This window comes from Caloenas nicobarica, chromosome 9, assembly GCF_036013445.1.
Source record: "Caloenas nicobarica isolate bCalNic1 chromosome 9, bCalNic1.hap1, whole genome shotgun sequence".
Taxonomy (NCBI): Eukaryota; Metazoa; Chordata; class Aves; order Columbiformes; family Columbidae; genus Caloenas; species Caloenas nicobarica.
In genome coordinates, this window is record NC_088253.1 from 6,355,001 (window position 1) to 6,373,587 (window position 18,587).

Here is an 18,587-nt window from a genome sequence, read left to right on the forward strand (position 1 = left end):
TAGGAGAAGACTTAGGCACTTGGTCTGGGCCACCAGTGCAGGCGAGGCAGCTTTTTAAGGTCAAAATCATGATCTGAAAAGTCTGGCTCAATATCCAGCTCATTGTACTTGAACTTGCTTTGCTGTTATCTGCCACCGACATCCTCACTGCATTCAAGACAAGGCCAATGGTGCCACCTCAGCAGGGGGCTGGTTGGGTGGGCTGTCTTGGAGCAGCTACAGCGTGTGTGTAGCTCAGCAGTGAGGAGCCACCCCTGGCACCGTGTCCCTGCCGTGTGGCCTCAGCAGTGACCCAGCGTGGGGCTGGGGGTGCCTGGCCCAGGTGGGACACCTGGAATTACCCTAGGGTTGGGTCACCCCTAACCCTGAGTGCATTGGATGGGAGGCTGGAGGTCAATCCACAGGGCTGGTGACTGCACTGGGGTGATGGTCACCCCATGGGGCTGGTGACATTGGGGTGGGGGTCACCCCATGGGTCCAGTGACTACACTAGGGTGATGGTCACCCCGTGGGGCTGTTGACATTGTGGTGATGGTCACCCCATGGGGCTGGTGACATTGGGGTGGGGGTCACCCCATGGGGCCAGTGACTACACTAGGGTGATGGTCACCCCGTGGGGCTGTTGACTGCACTGGTGTGATGCTCACCCCATGGGGACAGTGACTGCACTGGTGGTGATGCTCACCCCATGGGGACAGTGAGTGCACTGGGATGATGGTCACTCCATGGGGCCCCCACTAGGTTGTAGAGGGCCCCACCCAGCCCATGCTGCCCCACTGCCAACCAATCCCCACACAGAGAGAGCTGCTCTCCACCAATCCTCTGCTTCACCTGTCCCACCCTCTGGCCAATCCCAGCCCTGCCTGAGGGTATTTAAGCCCTGGCCCAGACCAGGCTGCTCAGTGCTGCTGGTGGCTCTCTTGGGTGCTTCTTGCAGGGCACTGCTTGGGGCTGTGTCTGTGGGTCCCCGTCCCTTTCTGCTACCTGGCCTGGTGACACACCAGAGGCCGTGGAGCTTCTGTCAGCAGAAAAGGCTGACCCGACACAGAAGGGGCTGTTGCTGTGCCCATGCCCCAGGGAGGATGCTGGTGAGCCTGGGCTGGTGGGGCTGCAGCTGGAGAAGGCCCATGGTTACTCAAGGACGAGGAAGGTGCCTGCTGCAGCCTCTGCAATGTTAGTAAGTGTCTTTACCTCAAAAAACTGCATGCCAGGTGCAGAGCTGGGCTTACTGCTGTCTTTGGTGGTACTGAGGAGCACTCAACTTGCTGAACCTGTGAGTGATTAATCCTTAAACAAGACACCATTGCAGAGGGCATCTGCTGCTGGCAGCTGTGTGATGGTGAGTGTGGGCCAGAGTAGGGTAACCCCATGGTGGTGACTGTGTGGAGCATGGCTCAGCCTCTCCCTTGCATTACTGGTAGGGTTTGGTTGCCCCAACATGGTCAACTGGGTCTTAGGTTGTTGGTACAGCGTTGGCCTGGGGTGCAGAAGCTTTAGTTGTCCCCCTCTGTTACACCATTGGGAGAAGGTGCCATCTCCTACCTGGTGTTGACTCTCAGACCTTCCCTTTCCATGCTCAGCACCAAGTATCTTCTAGGTCTTATTGGCACGGAGGTTTCAATGAGTGAATATCAGCAGGGGTTCCTGATGCTGTCTTTGCACACACATAGGAAAGGATTACACACATTGCACAAAGTTTGACACCTAGTAGAGAGCACAGGTGAAACAGTATCACTCTTGCACTTTCTCTCAAGGTTAGAGAACTTTAATGGTAGAGTTCATGATGTCAAGAGGAGGAGAAAGTCAAGTGACTCTGGGATGTCAATCCAAAAGTCTGTGCCAAACAGTAAAAGCTAATACAGTATGTCCTTGGTAATGCAGTCCTCTTATCTCCACCAAGGTGTTTGCTACAACAGAGTTAGTTCCTTCCTTAGCTGGGGGAGGGGAAGGCAGGGAACTGCAGGTGAGCCGTGGAGGTCAAAATCACCTGCATCAGCTCTGCTCAAGGGCTCAAGAATGAGCTGGGAGACAGCAAGTGGCAGAACTGTTGATGTGCGGACATCTGCATGATTCCAGGCTATTTAGGAGAAATACAGGCTTTCCAGTGAAAAATCATGGTGGGTAAATCCTCTACTCTTCAAAACAAGGTAGAGTCCCTAATTACTGGATATGTACAGACTTGAGTAGATACCAGTAGAATACAGAGAGAAACATGAGAAAAATCTGTTTTGAAGCCAAATTAGCAACTTTTTGTACTTCCATCATGAGAAATAAGACTAGAATTCTGACAATATGTATGATGCTTTCTATAAAATCCCATTTTAATCAGTGATGACAGTTTGACATTTTTCCAGCTGCTTAGAAGCACTAGACAGTCAAGTATCTCAGTAGGGCATGGGTTGGCATGCTGGGATGTATGTAAGCTTTAACTTTCCTCCCGCTCACTGACTTACGATGGTATTCGAAGAACAGGGGGGGAAAAAGCTTTTTGCAGGTTTCACACTAGCTTATGCCATCTGTGTTTTTAGCCTTGTCTTGTAAAAGTAAAATCTTCACTTTGAAAATGTATCCAGATGCTGCTGGCTAATATTATCATTCTCAGTAGCAAGCGAGGATTTTATTTATAAAATGTCCTGGCCTTTGCTGAACAATTCATGGTTCTGCACACTTGAGGGACATATAAATAGCAATTAAAACACAATTCAGAGTAATGCTTAGGCTCTTACAGAAAGTGACATCAATTTAAAGGAAGGGATAATGTGCTGGGCTGGACATCAATCAAAAGGAGGGAAAAAAAATGTTGTCTAAAGCAGCATTTAAATGATGGGATAAAGCATCTGGGAGAACAGGATCCACAACATGGGGGCTGGCAGATAAAAGACACCCGGGTGAGGATACTGAGCTTGATGAGACCACCCATCCCAGACATGTCTGCTGCGAAGCCCTACCCAAGGCAACCTCCCTGCCAAAGCGTACTACGACCGTATAGCCTGTTTCCTTTGAAGAGGGGTCTCGGTAGGTGAAGGAACAGATATAGTCTGGGGTAAAAGGGAGATAATTTGTTAATTCTTTAGCATCTCCCACCGCATCCTAATCTGATCTCTTATCCTAGCCTGCCAGATCCTATCTTCACCTGCCTTAGATGTGTCCACAGCTTTGGTTACTATTGCCACTATTTGGTCACCACATCTTCTTCATTATTGTATTTATCTTCTCAATGTTCTTCTGAAGTAAGGAAACACTGAAAAATCATCCCTTTTCATAAATGGAAATCTGACATAAAACGTGCCCGCAGTCCCGCTGTTCACAGCCTTGCAGTGTGCTGCACGTCTATGTACCTCCTGAAATCTCCAAGCCCCAGCTCTTTACCTTTGCTGTGAACTTTTATGTTGTATGCCAGGTTATTTCTGTTCCGCTCTGCCCAATCCCTCTGCTTTACTGTTCCTGTCATCTCTTATTGCTTGCAATTGTTTCCTCCCTTCTGTTTCTCAGTGAAAGTGAAGACCAATCTACTCTCCCATGCACGGGTTTTTTGTTTAGATCTCTACTTCTGCGGAGCAAGACACAAAGTCTCAGCTCACGACCCACTGTGTACACACACAGCATCTTGCTGGCTGCATAAACAATGAGCATAAACCAGATTCAAATTACCAATATTGTAGCAGCACAAGGGTAGGCATGTAAAATCAATGCTATGGGCCTAACCTGCATGCATAGTTACTGCAATTATGCATAAAAATAATCATTTTATGGGTTGGTAGGGACATTTAACTTGACATGCACTTGCGCAACTACTTAGTGTTCATGTAATTTTAAGCACAAATGCCCTGTACGATCTGTACGGCACTGAGGCCGCTGGAGTTGGACTCTCAGTCAGAAGCTGTTGGTTTATTTTTAGTTACAGAATTGCATTGCTGGATTGTTTGGGGAATTCAGGAGTGTTGTCTGAAGAGTTTTAAAAACTCGCTTCTCCGCATCTGAGCCTCGTATCTTCCAGCTTCAGACAGGCAATTGGATCTATTAATGCTAGCACTGTACTTTTATGAAAAGCAGGCATTAAAGTGAGGAAACAGCTATAAATAAGTGGAGAATTTGCACCTGCAGATTAAAAAGCCTGTTTGAGAAATCAGGACTATGTTGTCTTTTTTTTTTTTTTCTGTGCTGAGTGTATTTTTTTTAAAAACTAGTTTTATGTAGCAGAATGCATGAAAAAAGCCCAAAACATTTAGATCAAGGAGTTAGAGATCTAATCAGAATGTTGATGACTTATTTACAAGTGTTTTCTCAGCCATGTTGCTTTTCTTTAATTTCTACAGGATATCCTTTTCCTTCGAAGTCTCCAGAAATTACAAGACAGGCTGCTTTTTTCGGGGGCTATCTGTTAGGAGGCTGACAAGATGAATTAGTCAAATAATTGCTGTTAAACTCATACAGTACTTGCTATATTTAAAGTGTTTAGTCTGGATAAATGGTTCTCTGTTAAGGCACAATCATTCTTTCTCAAAAATGGGTCATTTCTGATACATTTCAGTCTCTGTTCAAACTGCTTATCTTCCCTTTCCTAATATCTAGTGATGTTTTGTGCAGTGCAAGACATTATTTGGTTTTATGCTGAAAAATCCATCTTTTCCCACCTCTTCAGATTACAGATCTTCATGACACAGGGGAAAAAAAAAGTCCAAATCTTTTATTTGAAACTATCGATTCTGGTGATAATTATCAAAGATTTAGTTCCTTTGACTTTAGGTGAACCATTAACCATGTCCCCAGTTTATAAATCCAGTCACTAACGAAAATCTGTGTGGGTGAGCTCGAACAGAAAGTTTGGTGCGTGTCTGCGTGGGTTTTTCCAGTGAGGCTGCAGCAGCGCTCGTCCTCGGAGAATCCCCAGGGTTCTGAAGATGATTAATGATAACAAAGCTTTCCCTATTGTGTTAGTGGATAGGAAGGAAGGAAGAGTACTCTAAAAAGAGAGTGCATAGAATTTCTGAGTATCGAAGTTGAGGAGTAGAGTTTAACCCTTTAAAACAGCTACAAAATTTTTCCCAGTTATGCAAGGAAGATGAAAACTACTTTCTTCGTCTTCAAAAATCTGCCTACTGGCTGCATTTGCAGATTTCTGCAGCAAGTACGAGCAGAGGGAGACCAATGCACTGAGATGTAGCAACGCTTCGGAGGAGTTGGGCTGCTTGCAATATAGCAAACAGGCACACCTACAATCCATTTAGGTTTAGCTTTTAGAAATCTGTTAGAGATTTCTGCTAATGGGTTTTCCCTGTGGGCAGCATTACCAACCTGATTATACAGGTTTTAAGAAACTCTCTTAGGAAGATTCTTTTTCATCATAAGTTTTGACATTGACCTACTAAACTGGGTAATTTAGCATTTTATTTCCTAAGAATGGAAAAGAAAATTGAATATTTCATGACAAGAGAGGGATTATAGTAACTCTGTTCTTTATAGGAAACCTATCATGTCCGGGGGCCAGATCGTGCTTCTGAGATCTGTGCGTCTACATGAAGATCTCAACGCCTGCTTTCAGAACTGCAGCTGGAGTACCCTGGTTGTGATACTCCCCGAATGACTTGCTGTGGAAGCTTCTACAATGCCTGCTTGTGACTACAGCTTGGAGATGGAGCTGAGATGTGAGTAATTTGCACCTTCTGAATGGAAAAGCTTCACTGAAAAGGTGATACGTTTGCAAGCACGTTCATTTTTGTAGGCACCTTCCATCCTAACGAAAACAGGGCAGATCGTGGCCAGGATGGCTCTAGTTGCCTGTGGCAGTCTAGGGCCTCTGAACTGATTGTTGGTTTCCCCAAATCTAAAAGTTCCTGTAAGTTTAGGAGCAGCTTTTGAACAGAGGTGGAGAGCAAACCTTTGCCTTCTCCCCCTGTGACGCATTGCAAGAGAATCTTCATGAAGAAATTATGGTGGCGATTGCATCACAAAAACCCCACTCCTAAAGCTAACTGGGAGGATGTGGCAATTTAGCCCTAGTGATTTAATTGCAATGTTCCTTTAACAGCAATTATTCTTATCCATGAAGGGGTACAAAATGCAACCTGATTATTAGTTGGCTGAAAAACAGGAATGCTTTGCTTCACTAAGACACGTTACCTGATACAATGGAGCTGGAATTCCATTTAAAAAAGTGTACTGGGAATTTTTAAACTGGTTTTACAGCAGATAAATTTTATCACAATACTGCCTCTTTAAAAAATCGCAAATACCATAGTACTTGGCTAGCTCTCCTGCTAATATGCTGCAGTTTAAAATAGTTCACTACCCACTCCAGTCCGCCAGTCTTACATATCTGGACACAATTCTTGTTGTCAGTCTAGGCAAAACAGTATTTTACAGAAGTGCTATTTAGTATCTAATTAGAGCTTTAGAGTGAAATATTCAAAGTTGTGCTTGTAAGGAATCTATTTGGTATTAATTGTTCTACTACATTTACTAATTTGCTATTATTGTTAGGCGTGGAGTTGGAAGAGTGTTACTGACCCTCTAGCTCAGGGGTGTAAAACTCGTTTTCACCGAGGGCCGCATCAACTATTCCTGCATTTATACGGTCCGTCCTAAAATCACATTTGGCCCTTTGAAGGCAACCGCAAGGCTGATGTGGCCCCGGTGAAAATGAGTTTGGCACCTCTGAAATAGCTGATCCCAGAGAAAAGTAATGGCTTGTCAGGACTGTGATGTTTGATAGTTTCCTTCCTCTCAGCCCCTTCATCTTTCTGTATTCCCCTCCTTTCTCTACTTGACTGTACACTCCGGAGTGCCCAGCGTTGGAGGATGTCGCAGCGCGGCAGCACTGTGAGGCTGGGTGGTGACTGGGTGGTCAGCTGGGGAAGAGGAGGGAGCATCTCCGAAGAATGTCCAGAAAAATGAAAATATAACATTGTGTTCGCTCTGAGTGAGAATCTTCGCGTATGACCACACTTATCTGACTGTATTATTGATGCACGTGTGGAAAATACAATGTATGTGGCAGGGGCGAAACATCTTGCTCTTCAGTAATCTTCTAAAAATAGCCTGGAAAAAAAATACTTAGCATTTCTGTGATGCCTGCTCTAATATCTCGGAGCACTTCTCCACTGTGACTTCAGTCCCAAAGTAGGAGTCGAGCAGGAGCAGCTGAGCTGAGGTGGTTTTTTTGTTCTACTTCTGGGGTTTGCATCAGCGCCGGTTACTGAGTTGCCGCCGATGACCCAGTCCCACATGTGGCCGGGTCCTTCTCTTTGCAGCATTCTCGGCCTCAAACGTCGGGTTAAGATTTCTTCCTGTGCTCTGACCCCGCCGTGGTGGGTAAACAGGCCGGAGCAGCATAAAAGGGCTGGAAGCCCCGTTTCTGGCTGGGGGAGAATTCCCTTGGCGCGGGCTCCGCACAGACGCTCCCCCAGATGTCTGGTACCTTTGGTGTGCAAATGGGGGGACCCTGCTCGGCGGCCAGCACGGCTCCTTTCAAGTCCTCCTTTAGTTCCCGCTGTGTGTCTTTCCCCTCTACTGCAGAGAGGAGAACGCTCCGGGTTTGTTATGTTTAAATTACACTATCTTTTATATTAGGACAGATCAAAAACTAACACCCGAGCCATTTTCAGTTCACATAGCTATGTAAGCAACTGTCTCATAATTGAAATACTTAATTAAAATGTACGTATGCCCTCAACAAAAGCAAAATTGTTCTGCGGAGTTGCTGCTAGCATGAACAAGACAACATTCAGAGATTTCTCAGTCACTATATAAAAGCAGTTCCAATCCCACCTTTAAAAAAACCCCACAAAATTCTTCACATAAATAAATATTCCACTTGCATAATTTATAAATTGCTTTGGTTAAAAATGTTAAATTGCCAAAAAGCCTGACTGCAACTGGTCTGATTCTTCTTTTTTATATACATATTAAAAAAAAATAGAAAAAGAGAATGTTGAAACAGCTGAGGTTGGTTTGGTTGAGGGTTAGTGTTTGGGTAAGAAGCCTCCAAGGAAAACTGAAGTGCTGAATGAACACCACTCCATGGTAATTAGCGAGTGGTATTTTTCCCTTGGAGTCAGTTCCTGAATCCATGAAATAGCCAGTGATGGAAATGGGGAGGGACACTGGATGGAGAAGATGGTAACTTTCTCAGTGAGACATCATGTTGAGATTGTGGCCATTTCATTAAAGATATGTAGGTGCTTCTAGCAGAAGGTATGTAAATTTTGTTGTGTTGGCCAGAGTGTGAGCGATTAGTTTCAGTTATAGCTACTTTCTTTTTGTGTGTCTCATATCCTCAACTCAGACATGGCATTGTGGTGTTATATTAAATGGTTGCTGTCTTCCATGCTTGAGATACCTGAATTCAGTGGTTGGCAAAAGGTTCCCTGCTTATATAGTTCAGCCTGCAGAGCACTTTAGGACCTCCAAATACATATTTGTCCTTAAACTGACTTCAAAAAGTACTTTTCTGCACATAAATAGATAACTTTTCTTCAAAGATCTGTGAAACTGTGTACATCGTAACTATTGGTATATATCTTAAAAGGACTTGTCAGTATGCATACTAGGGGATCACAAGGTAAGACTTTGTTTTTTTCAGTTATTTGGCTTCCACTACAAATACAAATATAGTATCAGACCTGATATGGCAGTTGTAGAAAACTGTAAAGCACTTGTAGTTCTGCTTCTTTCCTTATAGCAATTACTTGGATATGTTAAGGGTCTGATAAAGTGTGGGTCTCCTTGTAGGACCACTTATTTAACTCAGCTTGGAAGAGATCAGTATTTTATGCCACGTTATATCTCTGATGTAGAAAGGACGATGGTCTCAGTCAAGACGCCGAGAACATTGGAAGAATCACTGCTATGCGTAATTCTTTGGCTTCTTCAGTGGGAAGCCCATGGCTGTAGAGCCATGGCTCTACAGTTGCCTTCAAAAGGCTGAATGTAATTTTAGGACTGTATAAATGTAGGAGTGGTTACATTGATACAGTCCTAAAATTACGTTTGGCTCTTTGAAGGCATCCGTGAAGCTGATGTGGCCCCTGGTGAAAATGAGTTTGACACCCCTGCTGTAGAGGATGAGACTCTATCCTTTCGAAAGATATTACTGTGAATAAAGCTCACAATAAAATACAATTGAAGGAGTTTAAATCTTTAATGTTGATGCTTTTTTCTGGTTTTTAGATAGTTCCACCTTCTTGCTGCTTCAAGAACAGCTTGTTCTTTAAAATACAAGAGGAATCACTACTCAAGACAAATGTTATTTGCCTTTTTTTTTTTTTTAATGCCATATAGCTCTGGCAGTCACCAAATTTTGAAATGTATAACTGAACATGAGAGTTGATTTTTTTTTTTTTTTAAGAATGGTTTTTGAAATGGTTTAGTTGGGTAATAAATCAATTAGTTAACTAGTGAATGACCTTTGAATGTTTTTCCCTGTCCCTTTCCAGAACTGTCGATCAGCTAAAGGCTTGACATTTTTTGCACAGAAGAATTTGGTTTTTGAGAGGAAACAATGCTTTTTCACTAAACAGGAATTTTCACAGAAATTTGTTTAAAATGTTGGGATTTTCGCTGAAAATACACTGCTTTCTTTATGGCTGTGACAGCTTCTCACCATTTTTAGGGTTATGCCTTCATTGCTGTTCCTTGCGATGCTGTATTTGCTCTTGCGTTTTTGGAGGTAGGCTGAGGTTATATGACGGTATGCTTGGCATAGGTTTGGCAGGGGACTCAAACTGATGCTTCACTTTTAGGTCCTTTGAGGTGTTTGATGGGAATCGGTGGCATTTAGGGAATACATCACGTGGTTAAAACCAGGCATATGTGAAGCGGTGGCTTAGCTGGGGCTTTAGATCAGGTTTTGTGTATTGTGGCTGTGGACTGTTCTTTCCATCTATTAAAGTGATATCCTGTTTTCCCAAGAATATCATATTTAGGAGAAAGCTAGACAAGAATTCTTCTAAGTAAAAGACCTTTTTTTCTGTACTTCACATAATAGCAGTTCAGTGAGATAAAAATAGTACAGAAAACAAATTAAACTTTCAAATGAGAGGATATTAGAGTTTGGTCATCTTAAAAGTTGGTATTGGCCTTTTATCTGAGAGAGTATTTTTTCCTTTTATTGATTTTTTTTTTTTTTCTCCTCAATGTTGCCAAGGTTTCTCACTGTTTTGCTGTTACTTTCTCATAAAACTCTCCACAATTCTTAAGGGAAACATTCTCATTAAGGCTGCAGTGGTAAAAGAAATCTTTATGGCAAGGTTAGGAAGTATTTCTAACGATGTGGAGGTATTTTTTGAGGCAATTTATCCTTACAGTGGTTATTTAAAACCAAAATAAAGCTCAGAGTAATAAGACCTATTCTTTTCCACCAAACCATGTGAGTCCTGGACTTCAACAGGGAATGATACATGAAACCATTGAAAATACTGTAGAACAGTAAAACCAACTTTCTGAATGAGAAGAAAGGAGTTTTAAAGGAGTTTTACTGGTAAGACTACTAGGTGTAGCCTTAGCAAGCAATATGAGGACATTTGTGTGGTTTGCTGTGTTTTGCATAAGAGTAAGCTACCTCACCCCATGCGAACGTGCAGTAATTAGCACGGAGTTAATAGTATACCTGGATATTGCAGCTTATTATGCAGTCACACTACCATGTAGGCCAGCCCTATGTTGTGCAAAAGTAGGGCATGTTTACACTGCCGTTACTATATCAACACTACAGCTTGTACTACACTGGCTTACAAACACCTGTGCTGTAACAACTACAACTAAGTGAGCATGCAAATGTGTGAAGCTGGCCTTAGCTGTAATGAGCTGTGAGGATAGGATAGTAGGTTATACTAGTGATGACTACAAAATGGAATTACGGTCTAGAACTCCAGCAAATCTGCAGGGACCCAGTATTATATATTTTTTAAAAAAATATTCAAAGCATATCTAAGTACATTATTTAAGGTCAATTTTATTTTTTCTGGATTAAAAAAATTGTATTCACAGAGCAACTTTGCCACAGGAGACTGAACTTCAGGACACCACAGATCTTTTTGCAGTATGTGCTATACATTAAGGTGCCTGTCAGAACTTGTTAGCTGGCTTTCTCCTGGTTCCCACCAGCTGAACGACACTACAATTCCCTATGTTACTTCCTCGTGTAATGAGCTGGTGAGAGGTCCAAAGAGGTAGAAATGAGGTGCCATCACTGTGTTGCTGCCCAACTCCTTTCAAGACATCAACAAGCATTTCATGTGCTGTTCTAAATGTGCTCTACAAACCACAGCTTGGGGCTGCTACCCAGAGGCTCAGAACCTCCATGTTTAAGACTTAATAATGAGATTCTTGAGAGATTTATAGTTAGAAAACAAGTAAGTGGTGTGTAGACCTGTGCATGTGTAGACACAAGGATGTAGATACAGGGTTTCAAAAATCTGTAGGTCAATTTAAAGCAAATGAGTCATTTTATAAGCAGTTATAAAGGAGGAAGGGAACTGCAAAAGTTCACGGTCCCCTTCACCTGAGGTTCTCAGGTCACTTTAGAAATGTGGTTGATCAAACTTCTTCACACACTGGTGAAGCTGGTGTGAGGGATGTGATGCTGTTTAACAGATCAGGTGCTTGTCCCAAGTCTTTGGATGCGACAGTGCTGAAGCTGCAGCTTTGGCACCATGACTGTAAAGCTGTGGTGTGTCCTTCTCATCCGACACCAAAGCAGCAGCACGCTTCTCCAGTGCACACCTGCTTGTGGCTTTTTAGAAGCTTTCTAAGAAAGAATGGGAAAAAAAAAAAACCCGAACGTGAAGTTGCTGTAAGGTCACTGTGACACAGACTTTTCTTGAGCATGCTGCATAGATATTGACTGCAGGTTTTTGAAGCTGTGTGTTAAAAAATGACAACAAAATACTGTTCAGAATCTCTGAATGCATTTTCAATATGTACAGTATTTACAGTGAGCAGAGTGGTGTGTAGGAACTGCAGCGCTTGTATTTAGTGAGACACATGAAGCCACAGCACCAATTGAATCTTTGCAAGTTCACCAACTGCAGGTGCAACAGCAGATCTGCATTTTACCAGGTTGGATGGAACTCTGGCTAAAAAGCAGATAATCTCTGTGAGCACATTCAAGAAATTTGGTCTACTTTCACCAGCTTTCTGGTTAGTTTTTATCTGATGCGTCCCCTCACAGTGAATATAGTGAATGGTGGTTCTGTGAAGCATTTTGGTAGCACAGCCCTTCCTCTGCAGCTATGGTGCTGCTGATTCTCTGAATCTATGCTTGCTGTCTAGGATGGTAAGCAAAATACTGTTTGGCTGGTAATTGCCAAGCTCCTCTCCCCAGGAACGGATTCTGACTTATTTTTGAGTCTGGGGACCTCTAATACAGATGGATGTCTCTCAACAGTTACAATAATGCTTGGAATTTAGATTCAGAGATACATCTGGAGGGAGAGGCTTTCTTGCTCAGTATTTATTCAGTCTGTCAACGCACAACACTGGGAAGCTGCCTCTAGAACGCTTACTTGTCAAAGAGCGTGCCCAAAAGTGACTCGTGGTGTGCTTTTTGGTTAAAATACTGAATTACTATCTGAGCAGGGTGTACATTTTGCTTTTACCCCAGAAAAGCTGAGGAACAGTTTTTCAGGTGGTACGTGCGGTGTGTCAGCCCAATGTGCCACAGCTGGCCTGGGAACTGGTGCTTGGTGACAAGCTGGAGGCTGGCTTGAAAACAAGGGTGATCTTCCGCTCAGCCTCTTTAAGGAGGGAGGCTTGATCATGCGCCATGGGAAGCAGAATAAATACAGCCCTTCAGTGTCAACAGAGCACTCAGCTGTGGGTGGGATAAGTTAAAGCCTTGTCTGAGGTTATTAAATAAGAGACTAATTGTGGTTGTGCTTTTGGTAGCTCACTGATTTCATTCTCTGGCTGTAATCTGTGAGGAGCATCACAGTCATTAAAATGCACTGGTACCCTGCTAATAGTTAGTGAAGAATTGCACTCCAATAAAAATACGCTGTTGAAACAATAGAACAATAATTTATCCAATGTAGTGTCTCCCGGGGATTATAGTTGAATATGCTTGTTTCTCATTTTGAGCACATTCACTGGAATTTGCAAATGCAGATTAGCAAATGGTTACAACAAAGTAAGAACATCTATGTCACATGCACTTAATCACGGATTGCTGTGTGAGCAGCGCTTGTGCATGGGCATACATCAAAGCTGATACCTATCTATGTTGTAATGTATTCCTCCACATGACCATATCCAATACATGGTACTTATTATTCCATTAGTACCCAAACCACAAACCCTTTACAATATCCATCTGTGAAGACGCAAATAACTGTATACTTTGTTTTATTAAGGATCAGCCATTAGGGGGTCACTGGTTAAAAGTCTGAAGATCATTAGAGGGATTTAAAAAAAATAAACAAACATCTGTTGTCATATATCTTGAAGAGTTCCTGTTGTACTGATGCAATTTTTATCTGTGGTGATGATGTTGTCATGGGAACATATGCACAAGGGAATTAAATGATGTCAGGAAAAGTCTAAATGATGCAAACACACCTCATTTGAAATATTAATTACCACCCTTCATGCTACTCCAAAGAACAGTTCGATCTGATTTTTATTTCAGATGTAGGGAAAAATATGACACTTTTGTCTAACGATAAGTAGCTTACATTGTTGTACCAAAGTGAGTATGAGTCAGTGAGTTAATCTGCATTGGCAGCATTTGCACTGGGGACCATCTGCAGCTCTGCTTGTCTGAGCATCAGTAATATTCCTCTGTGAATATCTCATCTTGATGGTCAGGGGAGGCAGGCAGCCTCTTTAAAGAGTTCCATAAATGCTTATAATTGCTGCATTAAACTTCAGTTTATTATTTTCTCCAGGTGCAGGTATGCGGATGATATGAAACCCCAGTGCATTTACATACAAATTGAAGATTTTTATTAATCAGCCCGGTAACAGGAATCAAACAGCAACACTCCATCAGGTCCTTAAATACATTTGGTGACATTTTTACCATGCATTAGCATGATAGGGCAAGCAGAATATAATGTACCAATGATTGCTTTTCCATTGAAAGCACAAACGGTTTCATTTTTCCTGTCATCTCAAATAAGTGTTAAAGAGGGTTTGGAGGCTATTGTGTACGTTCCGTATGCTAGGGACTTACAAACACTGATGGCCACATTAAATAACCATTAGTGGCTCGGCTTAGATCATTGCAACATCCCTCCTCTTCAGAATTTATTCTTTGATTTAAAGTGAAAGCAATCTGTGGCTGCTTTCATAAAGTCCTTCGGCTCCCTCCATTTTTTTTTTTTCCTCAAACAAAATGCATTACAACAGTAATTTTATGACTGTTAAGATAACTGCCGTTAACAAGCACTTAATTAAAATGTACAATAAATAGCAGGCTGCAGTCTTATCTCCTCTCATGAGCTCCCAGCAGCCTGAGACTCCAATGCACAGCCCTGCTGTTCCTCGGCTTGTTTGCAGATTAATTGCTTTTCTGTCTGGCAAAAGCTGCTTCTCCTTCAGCCAGATCGTAAATGACCAGATAGGGACTTTATCAATCAAGTTACTACTTTCTGTGATCACTTCCATTCAACACCTTCTGAATTTCGCATTGAGAGGAACAGAAGTTATAGAGATAGGATTTAACATCTTAGTTTATGTGAGCTTGGAATTTACGATAGTGCTGTCACCATTTGACACTGTTAATCTTTACATACAATACCCTTGGAGCAAGGCTGGTTTTGTTCCTGAGCTGGAACTATCCCTTATAAGAATTGTGAAGAATACTTATGAAACACAACCGAGATGCTCCCTGTAGTGCAAGGTTACATCTCCTTCACAATCTGTATGTACCTGCTGATGTGGTGCAGCATCTCTGCAACCTTGGGCTCTGACCAAGTTAGCAGTTTATAGTTATATTAATTGAGAACTTGTTTTATTGCGATTGCTTATCATTTATATGGGGGCAGTTGTCTGGAGGCCTCAGCCATGGGTAAGGGCCTTGGTTTGGCAGGTGCTTCGTGAGCCTCCAACGAAAACCTAATTATGCTCAAAGCAGGTTTTCTAAAATCCAAAGTTAGAGTTCCCCTATTTAGACTTTGCCTATCAGCAAAACCCTAGTGCATATAGATTCTGGGAAACACAGCTGTTTGCAAATGAATTGTGATTTCTGAATTTAATGAGATGATCTAAACAAGTCTAATTGCTGTAGAAAATGCTATTGTTTTTACCAAAAGGCTTTAGAGAGCAACTACTTCTGCTATGTGCAGAATACAAAAGAGTTACAGATGTAAATACGATACCGGAGTGCAAATGTACTGTACTCCACTTTAGAAATGCAATCCTTGAACTGCAGTAGGTATGTTGTTTTCTTGTTACCTGCTCAGAATATAAACAAATCTCTAATTTACCAGGTTTATCTCGCATGCTGAGCAAAGGGAATGGCTTCAATTTGGAGTTCTGAACATGCACTGTGTAGTAACTTTGAAAATACACTATATTAACTTAAGGCTGGCTTCTGAATACACATGAAGCTGCAGTGTTAAACACAATTTGTGTAGCTGCTTCAGTGTCTTTGCTAAGGTCAGTCTTCTTAAACTAGACCAAAACGCTCTCCCCTTCTCCCTGTGCACTGTTCTCTGAACGAGGCAGCCCTCTGAACATGGTTGTGGTTTTGTTTGTTTTTTCTCCTCCTACCAGGCAGAGAGGCAAGGGACTTTCCTAGTGGAAAAACTTATGCCTAGGAGAGCCAAAACACAGGAGTTGTCGAACAGCAGTGTGTAGATTTATGTGAGCAGCCTCTAAGGACGTTTGGAGCATCTTTGCGAAGGGTCTTTTCCCGTCTGATCTCCTCTGAGTGGTCTGCTCAGAACTTCATTCTTAAAACACATCACCAAGAGCTAATTGTAGATGGATGGAGAGAAGAGCAGCCCTTACCAAGGCACCGCTGTTGGCAGACGTGCTCTCAGACAGTCCCTGAGCAGATCCATCAAGGGTCTGGAGGAGTCAGAGCGTTGGGCTGAGTGATGCACGTGTATCAGTGGAGCACAAAACCCCAAAGCAATGGGAGTGTTCTCCAGGCAGAGGAATGAGGAAGCTGCTCATAAAAAACTCGCTATAAAGCTGCTAAAGGAGAAAATACTCAACTGTTTGGAATCCTCCAAGCTATTTGTCATGGTCACTACACTGCTACCACTTAAATAAGCAAACAAACAAGCACAAAAGATAAAGACAAGAAATAATCACTGAGCATATCAGCAAGAGGAGAATGCAGCCCTGTGAAGACAGTAAAATTACATACATAGGTCAAACCAATTTGCACTGTAATCCTGCTGCAGCTGAAGAGCCCCGGTGTAACGTGTATGCACGGGCATTTGCAGCTCTAATGTGGTTATGACAGAGAAATGTTGTTATCAAGGTGCTTATGTGCACTAGGGTCAGAACAGCATTTACATCTCACATCTGCATCATTAAGTGAAAAGGCAGATTCACAGAACACTCTTTTGAAGGAGGAAGGTACACAATAAACTACCGTGTTTTTGTATTTCTATATTTTTCTTATTTAAAGGAGGTTTATTCTTAAACTAGGCCTTGCAGCTATGCAGCTCTCGTGTTTTCCCATGACAGCCATACCTTTGAAATTCCGAGTTCTTGCCAGTTTTCCCCCTGTTTTTACACATCAGTAAAGATGGGATGTTTTGCTTTCGGACACCTGGTGTCCTGAAAGAAAATTTCTGCTTAAAGTCCAGCTGTTGCCTAATTTTGTAGAGTTGGCATTTATGTCCTGTGCTAGTAATGGGCTGAGCTGACTTGATGAGGTCTTTTACATTTCAGGCTCTCTTCAGAAAACTTGTTCAAGTGTTCAGTACCTCTCTCTCTCTCCTTCTAACAATTTGTGAAAGCTTTGTCCTGAAAAATGAAATTACTCAGTGTAGATTGGTTTGCGTTTTGTTTTTTTTTTTTTTCCTTCCCCCCCCCGGCCCCCGAGATAATTTCAAACACACTTGAATACTGGCTCAAAAAACTGTTTGTTGCATAAGGTGGGTTTCTATGCAACTTGCTGTAGATTTCTTTGTAGTCGGGGAGAAGAACATTCAGGACTAATGGGGCTGGGCTGCTACAGGGTACAGCTGTGGCTGATTAATCCGGATCATCTCACTCCACTCACTATAGCGTGTGTTTTAATTTTTTATTACTTAAATATTTCTTTTGATATTATGCTGATTTAAAAGGTCATATTTCCATCAGTGCCTACATTAGTTCAACCTTGTAAAATTTACTTCACCCACTCAGCTGGGTGGAGTGACTTCTTTATGAATGAGCAGATGTTATAGCTGAGCTGTTGATTTTTACATTACTTCATTAATTTATTCACGAGAAACGTTTTAATCCCAAAGACTCCACTGTGAACAAGTGGCAAGAATCCCGGGTTCTGTGACACACTGGCAATTCAGTGACATCTTCTTTGCATTCTGAAATGGAGACATTCTCCAATCTGACATAAGCAAATGTGGTATGTGCAGAATGTTGCATTTTGACATTGTATTTGGTGTGATGGTCTTTGCTAGTTCACCTGAGTGAGGCTGTCCCTACCTGTGCAAATCAGTGTATGTCCATATAAGTCAGATAAACAATTCAGCAGTTTTTTGCGTTCTCTTGCAATATCCTCAGGTTAGCCCTTGTGACGGTCTTTGTTCTTTCCATCGTCACGTAGCAAGGGTGCAATCCTAAAGGTCAGTCATTTCTAGTTACCCTAATTTGTTTGATATAATCCCATGGATTAAAAAAAAGTTATTTATTTACTCAAGATATTCACTCTCAGTTTGTGTAAATGCTTCATAGCAGTTATGGTAGGGAACGCTGGAGGACTGGGCACTCAAGAGAACAACTAACGAGAATTTTGAAACTTGAGGGAGATGAAACAATTTTGGACTGTGGCATTAGCACATTGACTAAATATTTCTGCTACATGGAGAAGTAGGTATTGGGAAATACTGAGGATTCTTTAGATTTTGTAGTTATCAGTGAAAATATCTTCATCTCATGAATGTGTATTTTGAAGATTATTTTTACAGTCAGAATAGCTGAAATAGCTAACAAAATTAGCTGTATTTAAATTTTTTTTTTTTTTTTGAAAGCTCACATCCTGGATTAAGGCTGTGCTGTAAGTGGCCAGCTCTGTGATGGGTTTTGTTGTAGAGCAATGCACAAACATGCGATATAGCATAGTCATTGGGAAACCTGGATGCATGGCGTACTTGGTACGGTGATGACAGCTTTTTTAGCTCTACAAGGACAGAGCTGCATACTGCACAACCTCCAAGTATGTATTGGGAGCCCTCCTCAGTACTGCTGATGGCATTGGGGAAAACCAAGAATACCTTTCTTAATGAAGTTCTCAACACTGGCTGTATTTCCTTAAAAAGAAATCTGGAAGAATTCCCAGGTTATATACACGTGCCTCTAACTTCAGAGGGTATGACTGTACTAAGAGACTATGAGCAAAATTAATAGTAGAGGGTTTTCTTGTTCTTTCGTAATAGTCTCGTTTTAGCCCTCCTAATGATCTTCAC